Consider the following 12,583-nt stretch of genomic DNA (forward strand, 5'->3'; position numbering starts at 1 on the left):
CAATCATGCTTTTTGACTGTTGATGTACTGGGATCCTAAGCTTTTTTTTTTTTTTTTTTGGATTTGGATCCTAAGCTTTTATAATAAAGCTGGAGCGTAAAACGGATGCCCCATGCACTCAAAATATCTCTCTCTTTTTTTCTTTTTTTTGAGAAACAAAATATCTCTCTCTCTTTTTTAAAGATTTCTAATGACCCGCTAAAGCATTGCCAATCCACCGCCCACTTTTTTCCAATGTACGTGAGTCACATTGACATTTACAAGATGATAAATTCCCAACGGTGGAGGATTGCTAAAAGCCTTGGAAATTTGGATAAGTGTTTTCTCTTTCTTTTTCTTTTTCTTTTTTCTTTTTCTTTTTCTTTTTTAGAATAAATTACAATTTACCCACATTTAATTTAACCAAAATTTAAGTTATTTACATGTAATTTGAAATTTGACACTTTACCCACCTGAGATTAGCTTAGTTAAGATTCTGTAACCCACCTCTGTTTAAAATAAGACTAAATATGTAATTTTACTTTACTTTTATGTCTCTCCTTTCAAAAAAAAAATATATATATATATATATATAAAATAAAAAGATATTGGTAAAGTTTTTTTTAAAATTAAAAGCCATTTTTGCCTAAGCTAAAGTTCACTCTATTGATTGTGGATTCCCATTCTTCAGTTCAGTCCACAAACAAACTTCCTACAAGCAAATCAATGTACCAAGGTACCAGTGATTAATGATTTACCAACTGTTGCAAGCAGTTTTGGTAATGGCATGTAAGTTTAACGAAAAATATATATAAATATGGGCTTGTCCCACATCGGTGGGGTGTGTGTGTCTGGGTTTATAACATGCTCCGTGTTACCAACTGTTATATGCTATTTTGGTAATGTCATGTGAGTTTAACGAAAAAAAACATATATGGGCTTGTCCCACATCGGTGAGGTGTGTGTGTGTGTGTGTGTGTTTGGGTTTATAACTTGCTCCGCATTACCAACTGTTGCATGCAGTTTTGGTAATGGCATGTGAGTTTAACGAGAAAAAAAAAAAAAAAAAAAGAATGGGCTTGTCCCACATCATTGGGGTGTGTGTGTGTGTGTCTGGGTTTATAACATGCTCTGTGTTACCAACTGTTACATGCATTTTTGGTAATGTCATGTGAGTTTAACGAAAAAAAAAATCATGGGCTTGTCCCACATCGGTGGGGTGTGTGTGTGTGTGTGTGTGTGTGTTTGGGTTTATAACTTGCTCCGCGTTACCAACTGTTGCATGCAGTTTTGGTAATGACGTGTGAGTTTAACGAAAAAAAAGTGATTAATGATTTACAATTTTTTGTATGGATTGGATACTCCAAAATAAATGAAGGCCGAAAGAAAGGCTATAAGCAGTGGGCCAATGACTTTACACAGACTAATTGAGTGGGAGATTTCAAGATAGAACATGCTTCTCAATTGAAAGGATGTATGGTATGGACACAATATCAATGGATTACCTAACAAAATAAAATTAGCAGTTGTAAACATTATCATCAAATTAAAAGACAAAACTACACGATGCTTTTCAATCACAAGCAATTATATTTGGTGTTGTGTTCAATATTTTTCTCTAAACATTAGAGGGGTATACTTCAAAGTAGTTGTGCCCACTCCTTTAAAGATTCCCAGTTGTTCCTTCAAACAAGTATTCAAGTTTATGATCATAAATCCTGTAGATATACTACTTTAATCTAGTGTTGGAACAATAGAGTCACTCTAAAACTTAACCAGCAAAAAAACAAATCAATGAGAAATTCCAATGTATTTGAACATATACAAACGAGTATATCAGTGCATACAACCCAGTAAATCAACGACGAAGCGAGACTTCATGTAGCTGTATATAATTTTTAAAAAAACTTTACCTGTGAGGATTAGTGCCCTTAAATCCTATTGTATGATGCTATATATGACATTATGTATGACTTAATGTTGTATTTAAAAAGTTGTTTTATTATTATCTAAAATAATGGTAATATGAATATTTGGACATTATCATATAATCCATGAGATGCATAGTATATGATTTATCTGAAAAGTCACAGAAGATATAAATCGCAAGTTCTTTGTAAACTCAGAATTTTAGTTCATAGTCGGTGATGAAATTGGGCATTTCATCTACGAAGACTATAACGTATCAACTAAGATGATTTGTCTTGATCATGGAAGTAGAGACTTCTAGTTGATATGTTGATATGTTTTAAGAGTTAAGATATATTGAACTGGACCACTGTGAGATTTATTATTCACCTAACGACTGTCAAATGAATAATAAATCTCACGACTTCTATTTACATCAACTCTTAATCCTGAGACAATAATGGACTTGATCATGAAGTGTAGGTTGTTTTGATATATCAGGAGTGGGATCTAAAGTCACGATCAAAACCTCAATATATTGGGCAGCCACATTTAATGTTGATGGAACATATATTCTCAAGATGGAATTCATAGTCTCTTAACAAAGATATAAAATATTCCCTTGAGATAAGTTTAATGGGTTTGGTTATTCAAAATGTTAGGCCTAACTACTTTAATTAAGAGTTACTAAAGTATATATTTATGAAATTGAATTTCATAAATATATAATGAATAACTTAAAGGATTAAACTGGGTACTCAAAAATTAAGATGTAGTAATCTCCAAAGTGGCAGTCAACCTACATGACTTTGTATTACTACGAATATTTTATGAAGGGGTTGCATGTATAATAAAGTCTTGGGATATAATTTATTAATAAGACCTAGAGTGCAATTATATTTATATAGTGGTATTAAATATAATTTATGGTAACTTTGAACTTGTCAAGAGTTGACAGAAAAGTCCAAGGCCCATTGGCGCTAGTGTCTTATTTATTCCCTTTTAGTCCCACTCCAAGTCACATACTTAAGTCCAATTGGAATGGCCCAAAAGGCTAGCCCAATTAGATAATCAGTTATAAGGAAGAAACATACAGAATTAAAAAATAAAAAAAATAAAAAAGAATGAAATGTTATGTATGTGAGTGTTGGACACTCTCTAATTCTCTCTTGAACAAATTCATATAAACTGATTGAGAAACCATACTTCTTCGGCACAAGTGGAATTGAAGTGAAGATTAAAAGTGTTCTCAAGTACTTCTAATCTTTGGTTTTGAATTTCATCACACCAAGTTACACTCTCTTGCTCTTGTATTTTGAAATTTACATGGTACATGTTATCAATTGCGAATGAAGTAGATCCGTTACTTTTCCGCTGCGTATGTTTTGTATGCGATACAAACATGTATTTTTCCATCAAATGGTATCAAAGCGGTTTTCAATTTCCAACCTGTATAACATGTTTTGTGAATTTTGGAATTAATTAGAGATAGTAATTTCATGTTGTTAGAAGATTAAACATTTAATTTTCTGCATGGTCATTGAAATTATTGTTTGATAAAAACTGATATTGATGTTATGATATTGTTTAAGTTTGATATTAAGTATATTAAATTGAACTTTAAAGCTATAGCATCAATGGAATTCTGTTTTTATATCAATCTTTGTCTATCATGTTCATATGATGGTTGTTTGTTCATGAAAAACCGTTGAAAACTGCTTTAGAAAAATTCTGGAAAATTCAAGTTTCACGAGATTCGATCAATCAAAAATTACATTCAATCGATCGAGTAAAACAATGACCAATCTGTTTGATTCGATTGCTAGTCGATCGATCGAATTTTCTTTTTCGATCGATTAAGCAGCGATCGAGTACCGATCGAGCCAAGCAAATTGTCAAGAATGACGAATCGAGATATACATTTGATCGATCAAAAATTGGGAATTTAGAATTTTTTTCTAAGTGTTTTCACATATATTAAGTGCAAAGCTATGTGTAATGAGATTATGCATATTTTCTAATTAAAAACCTTTATTATAAAACATCTAGTGGGAGAGAGATACAAGGGTTGGATCTCATGGTCTCCATTGTTAGTTCATAGTAGCATGAAATATATACTTTGTCTTTGCTTCAAGCTTAGCATTCCATGCGGAGAGTATTTATTTCATGGTCCTACAAGATTGAAGTTCCTGGTTTATAGTGGTTTGATCAAACACCTTGTCTTAGCCTTAAGCTTTGCATTCCATGTGGAGGGCGTTTTGAATCATGGTACTACAAGATAAACCTATTTATGGTAGATGAAATGTGGCTACACATGATTCTAGACAATGGTATACACTAGACTAAATATTATAGTATCCTCTATGCTGAGTTCTTACTATTATTATTTAGAGGCTAAATATATAATGGCATATTATTAGTGTTTGATAAGAGCTATCATGATAGCACTAATAATGAGAATAGTTCTCAATCAATCATAGTATTTAATGTTCACTCTATGCTGAGGGATATTGAATATGAGATTGGGTTGTCGTTGCATATATTATATTTTGGTTTTATTAAGGTTCCATACTATATATTTATATGCTAAATTGATAATGTCCAGTTTGCTTATTATATTCATGTTTATTATTTTCAGATTTGATCATAACATCATTTAGCCCACTTGTTACTAGTCTTAATCAAAACAAATTGACTGGATCCAACTATGTTGACTGGAAAAGAAATTTGGACATTGTTCTTACAGCTAAAGAGCACAAATATGTGCTTACTCAACCATGTCCTAGCTTTCCATCATTAGATGCTCCTCCTAAGGAAAAATAGTGATATGATCGTTTGCAGAAATCTAATGAGATGACCAAGTGCTATATCCTAGCATCTATCTCAAATGTTCTACAGCATCAAATGCAGGATGTAGAACTAGCTTCGGACATAATGCTAAGTCTGAAGGAGATGTTTGGTGAGCAAGGCTGTTCTTCAAGGTAAGAAACTATGAGGCAAATTTATAATACCAAAATAGCTGAAGGTACTTCAGTGAGGGAGCATTGTCTTAAGATGATCTCCAATCTAAATACACTAGAAGTTTTAGGTGCCAATATTGATGGAGAATCCCAAGTGGATATGATACTCCAGTCACTACCAAAATCATTCAAAGAATTCAGACTTAATTATAATATGAACAAAAAGATTTATTCATTGTCTGAATTAATTAATGAATTGGTAGCGGCAGAAGGCATTCTTGGTACATCTAGTGTTGATGCCAATATGACTGAAGCTTCTACTTCTCAACCTAAGTCGCAAGACAAAGGGTAAGAAGAAGAAGAAGAAGGACTTCACCAAGCAAGATGGTAAACAAATTGCCTTAGGAGTTGTCAACAAAGGAAAGAAGATCAAATGAAAGTGTTTCCATTGTGGTGAGAAAGGACATTGGAAGAGGAATTGTCCAAAATTCAAGGCTGCCAATAACAAGGGTATGAAAAGTTCATTCCTCCTTGAAATATGTTAAGTACAAAATCCCACGAAATTCCTAGTGTGTGGAATTAGGTTGTATTAATCATATCTGCAATTCTTTGCAGGGGTTCCAAGAGACCAGAAAGCTGAATGAAAGGGAATTATTTCTTACTTTGGCTGCTAGGAGCAGGATTCCGGTTGTAGCTATTTGAGTGTTTAATTTATGTTTTGATTCTAGGGTTTTAATATTGGAAGACTATCTATATGTACCTAATGTTCGTAGGAATTTAATTTCTGCAACCTGTTTAGGTAAACAAGGATATTGTGTTATCCTTAAAGACAATGTTGTAATAAAGAAGGGTAAAGTGTTTATCTGTTATAGCAATATTGTGGATGGTCTTTATATTTTAACTCCCGATAAGCATGAATTATATAATTCTGAATTAGATAATGACTCTCATGTAAAATCATTAAAGAGAAAGTTTCCTTCTACTAGTGATGCATATCTTTGGCATTTACGTTTGGGTCATATTAATTCAAACAGGATTCAAAGATTGATCAAAGATGGACTCTTAGAGCCATTGGACTTTGATGGATTTTCAGTTTGTGAATCTTGTTTAGAAGGCAAAATGACCAAATGACCTTTTAATGCAAAAGGAAGAAGAGCCCAAGAATTGCTCGAACTAGTGCATTCAGATGTATGTGGTCCTATGTCAATCCAAACAAGAGGTGGCTATGAGTATTTCATTACTTTCATTGATGATTACTCTAGTTTTGGTTATGTGTACCTAATGAAACAGAAGTCCGAAACCTTTGAAAAGTTCAAAGAGTTTAGGGCTGAAGTTGAAAATCAATTAGGTAAATGCATAAAGGACATTCGATCTGATCATGGTGGCGAATGCCTTCTTGGGGATTTTAAGGATTACTTAACTGAAAATGGGATTGTATCCCAATTGACAGCACTTGGAACTCCACAATAAAATGGTGTAGCAGAAAGAAGGAATAGGACTCTTTTAGATATGATTAGATCCATGATGAGTTATTCGACTCTATCAATTTCCTTTTGGGGATATGCCTTAAATACTGCAATGTATCTTTTGAATTTAGTACCTTTGAAGTCTGTTCCTAAAACACCAGTAGAGTTGTGGAATGGGCGTAAGCCTAGTATGAGACATCTCCATATTTGGGGTTGCCCTACAAATGTGTTGAAAGGGAAGTCTGACAAGTTACAGTCTAAAATAAAAGTAGTTTTCTTTGTAGGGTACCCAAAAGGAACTGTTGGAGGTTTATTCTATAGTCATAAAGATAATAAAGTGTTTGTTAGTACAAATGCCAAATTCTTGGAAAATGACTATATGAATGATTATACTCCTAAAAGTAGAGTTGTTTTGGCTGAAATGAACGAACCTATAATTAATCAACCAATGGATGAAACTAGGAATGATGTGGTTGTACCGGATACATCACAAGATATTACTCATGAGATGACTAGTACACAAGAGCCTCGTCGTAGTGGGAGGATTGTTAGACCATCTATAAGATTTATAGGTCTGGGAGAAACTTATGAAGCTATCTCAGAAGAGGCTGAAACTGATCCTTACACTTATAAGGAGGCAATGAATGATATAGATGCACATCATTAGGTCAAAGCTATGAAATCTAAATTAGATTCAATGTATTCCAATCAAGTTTGGGATCTTGTAAAGGCACCTAACGGCATTAAACATGTTAGTTGCAAATGGGTTTGCAAAAGGAATAGAGGGATAGATGGAAACGTTGAAACCTTTAAAGTAAGGCTAGTGGCGAAAGGGTATACACAAAAAGAATGTATTGATTATGAAGAAACCTTTTCAATAGTAGCAATGCTTAAATCTATCAAAATTCTCTTATCCATTGCTGCTCATTATGATTATGAGATTTGGAAAATGGATGTCAAGACTGCATTTCTTAATGGCAATCTTGAAGAGGAAATTTATATGATGCAATAGGAAGGTTTCGTAGCAAAGAACCAAGATCATATGGTATGCAAGTTGAAAAGGTCCATTTATGGACTTAAGCAAGCATCTAGATCATGGAACATTAGATTTGATCAAGCAATCAAGTCATTTGGTTTTGAACAAAATCTTGATGAACCATGTGTGTACAAAAGACATCGAGATAAAGTAGTAATGTTCCTAATGCTTTATGTTGATGATATTCTACTCATTGGAAATGATGTAGAGGTAATGTCATCAGTAAAGGTTTGGTTGTCAAGGCAATTTGATATGAAGGACTTGGGTGAGGCTAACTTTATTTTAGGGATCAAGCTTTGGCGAAATCGCAAGAATAAGATGTTAGGCTTGTCACAAGTTGGGTATATAGATAAGCTTCTAAAACGGTTTAGCATGCAAAACTGCAAGGAAGGATTGCTTCCTTTCAAACATAGAGTTCCTCTATCTGATGGCCAAAGGCCTAAGACTCAAGAGAAAGAAAATCTGATGAGACAAGTTCCTTATGCTTCAGCAGTGAGAAGTCTCATGTATGCAATGCTTTGTACTAGACCAAATATTTGTTATTCAGTTGGCATGGTCAGCCAATATCAATCAAATCCATGACCAAAACATTGGCAAGTTGTAAAACATATTCTCAAGTATCTATGGAGAACGAGAGATTCTATGCTTGTTTACCGGTGTGAGAATTTGATTCTCATTGGCTATACAGATTCAGATTTTCAATCAGATCTTGATTTCAGAAAGTCCACTTTAGGTTGTGTGTTCACCTTGAGAGGTGAAGCCATAAGTTGGAGGAGTGTTTAGCAATCTTATATTGCTGATTCCACCATGGAAACTGAATATGTTGCTGCTTGTGAAGCGGTAAAGGAAGCTGTTTGGCTCAAGAAATTCCTTTCTGATCTTGGTGTTGTGAGAATAGGGCAAGTTCCTATCACATTGTTTTGCAACAATAGTGGAGTGGTTGCACAATCCAAAGATCCAAGGAATCACAAGAAAGGAAAGCACATTGAGAGAAAGTATCACATCATTCGAAACATTATTGCTCGTGGAGATGTAGTAGTAGTAAAGATTGAAAGTGCAAATAATCTAGCAGATCCCTTTACCAAAGCCTTGCCTCAAAGCACTTTCGAGTCACATTTGGAGGAAATGGGAGTTAGATTAGTGCACAATAGTCTTTAGGGCTAGTGGGAGATTGTTAGGATTAGTGCCCTTAAATCCTATTGTATGATGCTATGTATAACATTATGTATAACTTAATGTTGTGTTTAATAAAGTTGTTTTCTTATTATCTAAAATAATAGTAATATGAATATTTGGACATTATCATATAATCTATGAGATGTATAGTATGTGATTTATGTGAAAAGTTACAGAAGATATAAATCACAAGTTCTTTATAAACTCAGAATTTTGGTTCGTAGTCAGTGATGAAATTAGGTATTTCATCTGCGAAGACTATAACGTATCAACTAAGATGATTTGTCTTGATCATGGAAGTGGAGACTTCTAGTTGATATGTTGATATGTTTTAAGAGTTAAAACATATTGAACTGGACCACTATGAGATTTATTATTCACCTAACGACTGTCAAATGAATAATAAATCTCACGACTTCTATTTACATCAACTCTTAATCCTGAGAGAATAATGGACTTGATCATGAAGTGTAGGTTGCTTTGATATATCAGGAGTGAGATTTAAAGTCACGATCAAAACCTCATTATATTGGGCAACCACATTTAGTGTTAATGGAACATATATTCTCAAAATGGAATTCATAGTCTCTTAACGGAAATATAAAATATTCTCTTGAGATAAGTTAAATGAGTTTGGTTATTCAGAATATTAAGTCTAACTACTTTAGTAAAGAGTTACTAAAGTATATATTTATGAAATCCAATTTCATAAATATATGATGAATAACTTAATGAACTAAATTGGGTACTCAAGGATTAAGATGTAGTAATCCTCAAAGTGGCAGTCAACCTACATGACTTTTGTATTACTACGAATATTTTATGAAGGGGTTGCATATATAATAAAGTCTTAGGATATAATTTATTAATAAGGCCTAGAGTGCAATTATATTTATATAGTGGTATTAAATATAATTAATGGTAACTTTGGACTTGTCAAGAGTTGACAGAAAAGCCCAAGGCCCATTGGAGCTAGTGTTTTATTTGTTCCCTTTTGGTCCCACTCCCAATCACATACTTAAGCCCAATTGGACTAGCCCAAAAGGCTAGCCCAATTAGATAATCAGTTATAAGGAGATAAACATACAGAATTTATTAAAAGAGAGAGAGAGAGAGAGAGAGAGAGAGAGAGAGAGAGATAGAATGAAATGTTATGTATGTGAGTGTTGGACACTCTCTAATTCTCCCTTGAACAAATACATATAAACTGATTGAGAGACCACACTTCTTGGGCACATGTGGAATTGGAGTGAAAATTAAAAGTGTTCCCAAGTACTTCTAATCTTTGGTTTTGAATTTCACCGCACCAAGGTACACTCTCTTGCTATTGTATTCTAAAATTTACATAGTACATGTTATCAATTACATATGAAGTAGATCTATTAATTTTCCATTGCGTATGATTTGTATGCGGTACAAACATGTATTTTTCCATCATTACCAACATCTTTTTTGTCTTATTTTGATCTTATATTTTTATGTTTTTTGTATTTTTTTTGGATGAGAAACATAAAATAGAGTAAAATTACATATTTAGTCCTATTTTTAATAGAGGTGGGTTATGGAACTCTAATTAAGCTAACCTCAGGTGGGTAGCAACAAGAGAAGTTGTAATTTTCCCTCTTTTTTTAAATAAGAACACTGAATCAAATTTATAAAGATAAGATAGCATTTGTGAAGAGAGAAAAAAGTGAAGATGGAGAATGGAGGTTAGAGACGAGCCAAATGATGATGGTCTTTCATTAGAACGTTAATTATTACACATCGGTGTGTACGGAGTGTGAGCGCCACATCAATTGAAATTGTGTTTTGGACGTTTTCAATTAAATTATGAAATCGTGTTTTCAAAACATGATTTTATGATTTCAAAATTATAATTAAAATTATGTTTTCAAAACACAATTTTCAAAGTTGTGTGTACGGATGTGTACAACTAGTAATGTATAACAAACATTAACGTTTTCATTATTTGGTAGAGCAGAGATCAAGAGAGAAAGAGAAGAGGATGGATGCCAATTTCACATTAGTCCACCATAACTTCACAATTAAAAACCAAATAGAAATATAGTGTATGAATATTTTTTTTTAAATTAATTTATCACTTTATCTTAAGAAAGATAGGACTCAAATAATGAAGAAAAATAGATCCATTTTTTCGAATATGATGGTCACAAAAGCTATAGTGGACCTCTCTTTCATCTCTAAAAAATAACGTATGTCTTTAGTGTGTAATCTTAGTCCAATTACTTTAAGAGCCTAAACGTAGTCCTCTATCAACTTACTATCCCTAAGCCTCTAAGAGATCTCACATCTAGGTTGTGTTTGGTTTGTGTAAAATATTTTTCGGAAAATAAGTATTTTCTGGAAATGCTATTTACAGGAAAGGAAAATACTTTCAAGTGTTTGGTTGCATTCTGAAAAAATGCTTTGAAAAATATTTTCTAGTGTTTGGTTGTGTTGTTGAAAATAATATAGAAAACACATTTTCTTCTTCTTTCTCACATTTTCTCAGCTCCCAAACAAATATATAATCTTTCTCAATAGACAAACACAGAAACAAAACCCAATCAAAAAAAATTCATCAAATCCGGTCAAATCCGGTCAAATTCATCAAAACCCAACCATTTCTCAATTGCGATCTCAGTGCGATCGGTGCCCGTCTCGATGCGATCGCGCGGCGCGGTGCTGCGATCGCGCGGCGCGGTGCTGCGACGATTAGACCCGGTTCAAAAGGGAGAGGGAGATCGAGAAAGAGGGAGATCGGCAATGCTGTGATCTGGGTGCGAGATCGCGCGACGCGATGCTGCGATCTGGGTGTTGCAATCGCACGACGCGGTGCTGCGATCGCGCGACGCGGTGCTGCGATCGCACGACGCGGTGCTGAGATCTGGGTACGAGATCGCACGGCACGGTGCTGCGACGATCGAATCGTTCTTTCTCTCTCTTTCTCCCTTTGCGCGTCTTCTTTCTCTCTCTCTTTCTCCCTTCGCGTGTCGTTCCGGAAGTGATTTGAAGGTAAAATAAAAACGGAAATGCTTTTCCGGAATTAGAGAGCTTATTTTACGGTCAATGGAAATTATTTTCCGTTTGACCCAATTTTCCGGATCAACCAAACAGCCTATTTTACGAAAAAGCACTTCCGGAAATGCTTTTCACCCAAAACAAACACAGCCTAAGTCCTTCAAGCTTTTACAAGCTCCTTGAGTTCCATAAAACACCATGTGTTCATCTTCACTTGCTATCCAAGTTCCATGGGCTATCGCTCGTGTGATTTACACCATGGCTCCTAGCCACATTGTGTTGTATGGGCTATTAAGTTGTCCACTAACACTCAAATCATGCTGCAATGATATTTAATGAATAGTGATCTTTATTTTTTAAGCCATAAGAATTTACCGAGCGCAAAGCTTGACATGGTTGATGATTGTATAATGTATACAGGGGAAACATTGGACCACAGTTACAACCTTGTAAAACTTTGCTCCAAAGCACCGTCAGTCATGTTTTTGACTGTTTTAATGTACTGGGATCCTAAGCTTTTATAATAAAGATGGAGCGTAACGGATGGCCCATGCACTCAAAATCTCTCTCTCTTTTTTAAAGATTTCTAAAGACCCGCTAAAGCATTGCCAACCCACCGCCCCACTTTTTTCCAATCTATGTGAGCCTCATTGACATCTACAAGATGATAAATTCCCAATGGTGGAGGATTGCTAAAAGCCCTTGGAAATTTGGATAAGTGTTTGCTTTTCTTTTTCTTTTTCTTTTTTAGGGTAAATTACAACTTACCCACATATAGTTTAACCAAAATTTAAGTTATTTATATGTAATTTGAAATTTGACACTTTACTCACCTGCGATTAGCTTACTTTCTGTAACCCACCTCGGTTTAAAATATGACTAAATATGTAATTTTGCTTTACTTTTATGTCTCTCATCCAAAAACACAAAAAATATAAAAATATAAAATCAAAAAGATATTGGTAAAGTTTTTTTTTTTTTTTTTTTTAATTAAAAGCCTCTTTTGCCAAAGTTAAAGTCCACTCCATTGGTTGATC

The sequence above is a fragment of the Quercus robur genome, chromosome 5 (assembly GCF_932294415.1).
Source record: "Quercus robur chromosome 5, dhQueRobu3.1, whole genome shotgun sequence".
NCBI lineage: Eukaryota > Viridiplantae > Streptophyta > Magnoliopsida > Fagales > Fagaceae > Quercus > Quercus robur.